Source organism: Lygodium microphyllum, chromosome 16 (assembly GCF_053477565.2).
Source record: "Lygodium microphyllum isolate KBCC chromosome 16, Lygodium_microphyllum_v1.1.10, whole genome shotgun sequence".
Taxonomy (NCBI): domain Eukaryota; kingdom Viridiplantae; phylum Streptophyta; class Polypodiopsida; order Schizaeales; family Lygodiaceae; genus Lygodium; species Lygodium microphyllum.
The window spans coordinates 146652636-146660135 of NC_141150.1; positions in this window are offsets into that span (position 1 = coordinate 146652636).

The following is a 7500-nucleotide window of genomic DNA, read 5'->3' on the forward strand; positions in this document are numbered from 1 at the left end:
GGGTTTTTCGAGGTGGGGTGCGGGGGGGGCGTCGTGGGGGGGTGCGGTGGGGTGGGGGGGTGCGCCGTGTCGTGGGGGGTGACGCGGGGTGGGGTGGGTCGAGCGGGGTTTTCGGAGGCGTGGCGGGGTGCTGTGGAGGGAGCGGGGTTTTTCGAGGTGGGGTGCGGGGGTGCGCCGTGTCGTGGGGGGGGTGACGCGGGGTGGGGTGGGTCGAGCGGGGTTTTCGGAGGCGTGGAGGGAGCGGGGTTTTTCGAGGTGGGTGCGGGGGGGGCGTTGTGGGGGGGTGCGCCGTGTCGTGGCGGGTGACGCGGGGTGGGGTGGGTCGAGCGGGGTTTTCGGAGGCGTGGCGGGGTGCTGTGGAGGGAGCGGGGTTTTTCGAGGTGGGGTGCGGGGGGGCGTCGTGGGGGGGTGCGCCGTGTGGTGGGGGGGTGACGCGGGGTGGGGTGGGTCGAGCGGGGTTTTTGGAGGAGAGGTGGGGTGCTGTGGATGGAGCGCGGTCTTTCGAGGTGGGGTGGGGGGGGGGGGCGTCGTGGGGGGGTGCGGTGGGGTGGGGGGTGCGCCGTGACGCGGGGTGGGGTGGGTCGAGCGCGGTTTTTTGGAGGCGTGGCGGGGTGGTGTGGAGGGAGCGGGGTTTTTCGAGGTGGGGTGCGGGGGGGGCGTCGTGGGGGGGTGCGCCGTGTCATGGGGGAGTGACGCGGGGTTGGGGTGGTCAAGCGGGGTTTTTGGAGGAGAGGTGGGGTTTTTGGAGGAGAGGTGGGGTGCTGTGGAGGGAGCGGGGTTTTTCGAGGTGGAGTGCGGGGGGGCGTCGTGGGGGGGTGACGCGGGGTGGGGGTGGTCGAGCGGGGTTTTTGGAGGAGAGGTGGGGTGCTGTGGAGGGAGCGCGGTTTTTCGAGCTGGGGTGCGGGGGGGCGTCGTGGGGGGGTGCGGTGGGGTGGGGGGGTGCGCCGTGTCGTGGGGGAGTGACGCGGGGTTGGGGTGGTCAAGCGGGGTTTTTGGAGGAGAGGTGGGGTGCTGTGGAGGGAGCGGGGTTTTTCGAGGTGGGGTGCGGGGGGGCGTCCTGGGGGGTGACGCGGGGTGGGGGTGGTCGAGCGGGGTTTTTGGAGGAGAGGTGGGGTGCTGTGGAGGGAGCGCGGTTTTTCGAGGTGGGGTGCGGGGGGGCGTCGTGGGGGGGTGCGGTGGGGTGGGGGGGTGCGCCGTGTCGTGGGGGGTGACGCGGGGTGGGGTGGGTCGAGCGGGGTTTTCGGAGGCGTGGCGGGGTGCTGTGGAGGGAGCGGGGTTTTTCGAGGTGGGGTGCGGGGGTGCGCCGTGTCGTGGGGGGGGTGACGCGGGGTGGGGTGGGTCGAGCGGGGTGGGGTGGGTCGAGCGGGGTTTTTGGAGGAGAGGTGGGGTGCTGTGGAGGGAGCGGGGTTTTTCGAGGTGGGGTGCGGGGGGGCGTCCTGGGGGGTGACGCGGGGTGGGGGTGGTCGAGCGGGGTTTTTGGAGGAGAGGTGGGGTGCTGTGGAGGGAGCGCGGTTTTCCGAGGTGGGGTGCGGGGGGGCGTCGTGGGGGGGTGCGCCGTGTCGTGGGGGGGTGCGCCGTGTCGTGGGGGAGTGACGCGGGGTTGGGGTGGTCAAGCGGGGTTTTTGGAGGAGAGGTGGGGTGCTGTGGAGGGAGCGGGGTTTTTCGAGGTGGGGTGCGGGGGGGCGTCCTGGGGGGTGACGCGGGGTGGGGGTGGTCGAGCGGGGTTTTTGGAGGAGAGGTGGGGTGCTGTGGAGGGAGCGCGGTTTTCCGAGGTGGGGTGCGGGGGGGCGTCGTGGGGGGGTGCGCCGTGTCGTGGGGGGGAGACGCGGGGTGGGGTGGGTCGAGCGGGGTTTTCGGAGGCGTGGTGGTGTGGCGTGGAGGGAGCGGGGTTTTTCGAGGTGGGGTGCGGGGGGGGGCGTCGTGGGGGGGTGCGGTGGGGTGGGGGGGTGCGCCGTGTCGTGGGGGGGTGACGCGGGGTGGGGTGGGTCGAGCGGGGTTTTTTGAGGTGGGGTGCGGGGGGGGGGGGGGGGATATGCGCCGCGTCGTGGGGGGGTGCGCCGTGTCCTGGGGGAGTGACGCGGGGTTGGGTGGGTCGAGTGGGGTTTTTCGAGGTGGGGTGCGGGGGGGGGGGATATGCGCCGCGTCGTGGGGGGGTGCGGTGGGGTGTGGGGGGTGTGCCGTGTCGTGGGGGGCTGACGCGAGGTGGGGTGGGTCGAGCGGGGTTTTCGGAGGAGTGGTGGGGTGGTATGGAGGGAGCGGGGTTTTTCGAGGTGGGGTGCGGGGCGTCGTCGTTGGGGGGTGCGGTGGGGTGGGGGGTGCGCCGTGTCGTGGGGGGGAGACGCGGGGTGGGGTGGGTCGAGCGGGGTTTTCGGAGGCGTGGTGGTGTGGCGTGGATGGAGCGGGGTTTTTCGAGGTGGGGTGCGGGGGGGGGCGTCGTGGGGGGGTGCGGTGGGGTGGGGGGGTGCGCCGTGTCGTGGGGGGGTGACGCGGGGTTGGGTGGGTCGAGCGGGGTTTTTCGAGGTGGGGTGCGGGGGGGCGTCGTGGGGGGGTGCGGTGGGGTGGGGGGGTGCGCCGTGTCCTGAGGGAGTGACGCGGGGTTGGGTGGGTCGAGCGGGGTTTTTCGAGGTGGGGTGCGGGGGGGGGGGGGGGGATATGCGCCGCGTCGTGGGGGGGTGCGGTGGGGTGTGGGGGGTGTGCCGTGTCGTGGGGGGCTGACGCGAGGTGGGGTGGGTCGAGCGGGGTTTTCGGAGGAGTGGTGGGGTGGTATGGAGGGAGCGGGGTTTTTCGAGGTGGGGTGCGGGGCGTCGTCGTTGGGGGGTGCGGTGGGGTGGGGGGTGCGCCGTGTCGTGGGGGGGAGACGCGGGGTGGGGTGGGTCGAGCGGGGTTTTCGGAGGCGTGGTGGTGTGGCGTGGATGGAGCGGGGTTTTTCGAGGTGGGGTGCGGGGGGGGGCGTCGTGGGGGGGTGCGGTGGGGTGGGGGGGTGCGCCGTGTCGTGGGGGGGTGACGCGGGGTTGGGTGGGTCGAGCGGGGTTTTTCGAGGTGGGGTGCGGGGGGGCGTCGTGGGGGGGTGCGGTGGGGTGGGGGGGTGCGCCGTGTCCTGAGGGAGTGACGCGGGGTTGGGTGGGTCGAGCGGGGTTTTTCGAGGTGGGGTGCGGGGGGGGGGGGGGGGGATATGCGCCGCGTCGTGGGGGGGTGCGGTGGGGTGTGGGGGGTGTGCCGTGTCGTGGGGGGCTGACGCGAGGTGGGGTGGGTCGAGCGGGGTTTTCGGAGGCGTGGTGGGGTGGTATGGAGGGAGCGGGGTTTTTCGAGGTGGGGTGCGGGGCGGCGTCGTTGGGGGGTGCGGTGGGGTGGGGGGTGCGCCATGTCGTGGGGGGGTGACGCGGGGTGGGGTGGGTCGAGCAGGGTTTTCGGAGGCATTTGTGGTGTGGCGTGGAGGGAGCGGGGTTTTTCGAGGTGGGGTGCGGGGGGGGGGGGGCGTCGTGGGGGGGTGCGGTGGGGTGGGGGGGTGTGCCGTGTCATGGGGGTGGCGCGGGGTTGGGTTGGGTGGGGGAGTGACGAGGGGGGAAGGGGCGAAATTTGGAGGGGGGGGCGAATTTTTGGGGCGGGGGGGGGGGAGGGGTGGGGTGGTGTGTGTTGAGGGGGGGGCGAAATTTCGAGGGGGGGAAGGGGAGGGGTGGTGTGGTGTGGTGTGGTGTGGTGTGTGTTGAGGGGGGGGGGGGATTTTTGAGGGGGGGGGGGGGAGGGGTGGTGTGGTGTGGTGTGTGTTGAGGGGGGGGGGGTGGTGTGTGTTGAGGGCGGGGGGGGGGGGGATTTTTTTGGGGGGGGGGAGGGGTGGTGTGGTGTGGGGTGGTGTGTGTTGAGGGGGGGGGGGCGAATTTTTGGGGGGGGGGGGGAGGGGTGGGGTAATGTGTGTTGAGGGGTGGGCGAAATTTGGAGGGGGGGAAGGGGAGGGGTGGTGTGGTGTGTGTTGAGGGGGGGGGGGGGGGATTTTTGAGAGGGGGGGGAGGGGTGGTGTGGTGTGTGTTGAGGGGGGGGGGGGAAAGGGTGGGGAGGTGTGTATTGAGGGGGGGGGCGAATTTTTGGGGGGGGGGGGGAGGGGTGGTGTGTGTTGGGGCCGGGGGGTGGGGGGCAAATTTTGGAGGGGGGGGGAGGGGTGGTGTGGTGTGGTGTGTGTTGAGGGGGGGGGGGAGAATTTTGGAGGAGAGGTGGGGTGGTGTGGGTGTGTTGAGGGGGGGGGGAGGGGTGGTGTGGTGTGTGTTGAGGGGGGGGCGGGGTGGTGTGGTGTGTGTTGAGGGGGGGGCGGGGAATTTTTGAGGGGGGGGAGCGGTTGTGTGGTGTGTGTTGGGGGGGGGGGTGGGGTGGTGTGTGTTGGGGGGGGGGGGGATTTTTGGGGGGGGGGGGGGGAGGGGTGGTGTGGTGTGTGTTGAGGGGGGGGGGGGAAAGGGTGGGGAGGTGTGTATTGAGGGGGGGGGCGAATTTTTGGGAGGGGGGGGGAGGGGTGGTGTGTGTTGGGGCCGGGGGGTGGGGGGGCAAATTTTGGAGGGGGGGGGAGGGGTGGTGTGGTGTGGTGTGTGTTGAGGGGGGGGGGGGAGAATTTTGGAGGAGAGGTGGGGTGGTGTGGGTGTGTTGAGGGGGGGGGGAGGGGTGGTGTGGTGTGTGTTGAGGGGGGGGCGGGGTGGTGTGGTGTGTGTTGAGGGGGGGGCGGGGAATTTTTGAGGGGGGGGGAGCGGTTGTGTGGTGTGTGTTGGGGGGGGGGTTGGGGTGGTGTGTGTTGGGGGGGGGGGGGGGGGGGGATTTTTGGGGGGGGGGGGGAGGGGTGGTGTGGTGTGTGTTGAGGGGGGGGGGGAGGGGATTTTTGAGGGGGCGGGGAGGGGTGGTGTGGTGTTTGTTGAGGGGGGGGGGGGTGGGGAGGTGTGTATTGAGGGGGGGGGGGGGCGCGAATTTTTGGGGGGGGGTGGGAGGGGTGGTTTGTGTTGGGGGCGGGGGGGGGGGGGGGGGGGAAATTTTGGAGGGGGGGAGGGGGTGTGTGGTGTGGTGTGTGTTGAGGGGGGTGGCCGAATTTTGGGGGGGGGGGGGGGGGGTGGGGTGGTGTGTGTTGGGGGGGGGGGGCGAATTTTTTGGGGGCGGGGGGGGGGGAGGGGTGGGGTGGAGTGTGTTGAGGGGGGGGCGAAATTCGGAGGGGGGGAAGGGGACGGGTGGTGTGGTGTGTGTTGAGGGGGGGGGATTTTTGAGGGAGGGGGAGGGGTGGTGTGGTGTGGTGTGTGTTGAGGGGGGGGGGGGAATTTTTGAGGGGGGGGAGGCGTGGTGTGGGGTGGTGTGTGTTGAGGGGGGGGGCGAATTTTTGGGGGGGGAAGGGGCGAAATTTGGACGGGGGGGGGGGGGGGGGAGGGGTGGGGTGGTGTGTGTTGAGGGGAAGGCGAAATTTGGAGGGGGGAAGGGGAGGGTTGGTGTGGTGTGTGTTGAGGGGGGGGGGGGGGATTTTTGAGGGGTGGGGGGGGCGAATTTTGGAGGGGGGGGGAGGGGTGGTGTGTGTTGAGGGGGGGGCCAATTTTTTGGGGGGGGGGGCAAAATTTGGAGGGGGGGGGGGAGGGGTGGTGTGGTGTGGTGTGTGTTGGGGGGGGGGATTTTTGAGGGGGGGGGGGGGAGGGGTGGTGTTTTGTGTGTTGAGGGGGGGGGGGGGGGGATTTTTGAGGGGGGGGGAGGGGTGGTGTGGTGTGTTTTGAGGGGGGGGGGGGGATGTGGTGGTGTGTGTTGGGGGGGGGGGGAAATTTTTGGGGGGGGGGAGGGGAGGTGTGGGGTGGTGTGTGTTGAGGGGGGTGGGGGGCGAATTTTGGAGGGGGGGGGAGGGGTGGTGTGGTGTGGTGTGTGTTGAGGGGGGGGCCAATTTTTTTGGGGGGGGGGGGGGGGGGCAAAATTTGGAGGGGGGGGGGGGAGGGGTGGTGTGGTGTGGTGTGTTTTGAGGGGGGGGGGGGAGGGGTGGTGTTTTGTGTGTTGAGGGGGGGGGGGGGGGGGAATTTTTGAGGGGGGGGGAGGGGTGGTGAGGTGTGTGTTGGGGGGGGGGATTTTTGGGGGGGGGAGGGGTGGTGTGGGGTGGTGTGTGTTGAGGGGGGTGGGGGGGGGAGGGGTGGTGTGGTGTGGTGTGTGTTGAGGGAGGGGGGGGGGGGGAATTTTTGGGGGGGAGAAGGGGCGAAATTTGGAGGGGGGGGGGGAGGGGTGGGGTGGTGTGTGTTGAGGGGGGGGCGAAATTTGGAGGGGGGGAAGGGGAGGGGTGGTGTGGTGTGGTGTGGTGTGTGTTGAGGGGGGGGGGGAAGGGTGGGGAGGTGTGTATTGAGGGGGGGGGGGGGGGCGAATTTTTGGGGGGGGGGGAGGGGTGGTGTGTGTTGGGGGCGGGGGGGGGGGGAAGGGTGGGGAGGTGTGTATTGAGGGGGGGGGGGCGAATTTTGGGGGGGGGGGGGGGGAGGGGTGGTGTGGTGTGGTGTGGTATGTGTTGAGGGGGGTGGCCAAATTTTTTGGGGGGGAGGGGTGGTGTGGTGTGTGTTGAGGGGGGGGGTGGGGTGGTGTGTGTTGAGGGGGGGGGGGGGGGGGCGAATTTTGGAGGGGGGGGGAGGGGTGGTGTGGTGTGGTGTGTGTTGAGGGGGGGGGGGAGGGGTGGTGTGGTGTGTGTTGGGGGGGGGGGGTGGGGTGGTGTGTGTTGAGGGGGGAGGGGTGGGAAATTTTTGGGGGGGGGGCGAATTTTGGAGGGGGGGGGGGGGAGCGGTGGTGTGGTGTGGTGTGTGTTGAGGGGGGGGCGAATTTTTGGGGCGGGGGGGGAGGGGTGTTGTGGTGTGTGTTGAGGGGGGGGGGGATTTTTGAGGGGGGGGGGAGGGGTGGTGTGGTGTGTGTTGAGGGGGGGGGTGGGGTGGTGTGTGTTGAGGGGGGGGGGGGGGGGGGGGGGGCGAATTTTGGAGGGGGGGGGGGAGGGGTGGTGTGGTGTGGTGTGTGTTGAGGGGGGGGGCCAATTTTTTGGGGGGGGGGGCAAAATTTGGAGGGGGGGGGGGGGGATTTTTGAGGGGGGGGGAGGGGTGGTGTGGTGTGTGTTGAGGGGGGGGCGGGGAATTTTTGAGGGGGGGGGGAGGGGTTGTGTGGTGTGTGTTGTGGGGGGGGGGGTGGGGTGGTGTGTGTTGAGGGGGGCGGGGGGGGGATTTTTTTGGGGGGGGGGGGGAGGGGTGGTGTGGTGTGGTGTGTGTTGAGGGGGGGGGGGATTTTTGAGGGGGGGGGAGGGGTGGTGTGGTGTGTGTTGAGGGGGGGGCGGGGAATTTTTGAGGGGGGGGGAGGGGTTGTGTGGTGTGTGTTGTGGGGGGGGAGGGGGTGGGGTGGTGTGTGTTGAGGGGGGCGGGGGGGGATTTTTTGGGGGGGGGGGGGGGGAGGGGTGGTGTGGTGTGGTGTGTGTTGAGGGGGGGGGGGGATTTTTGAGGGGGGGGAGGGGTGGTGTGGTGTGTGTTGAGGGGGGGGCGGGGAATT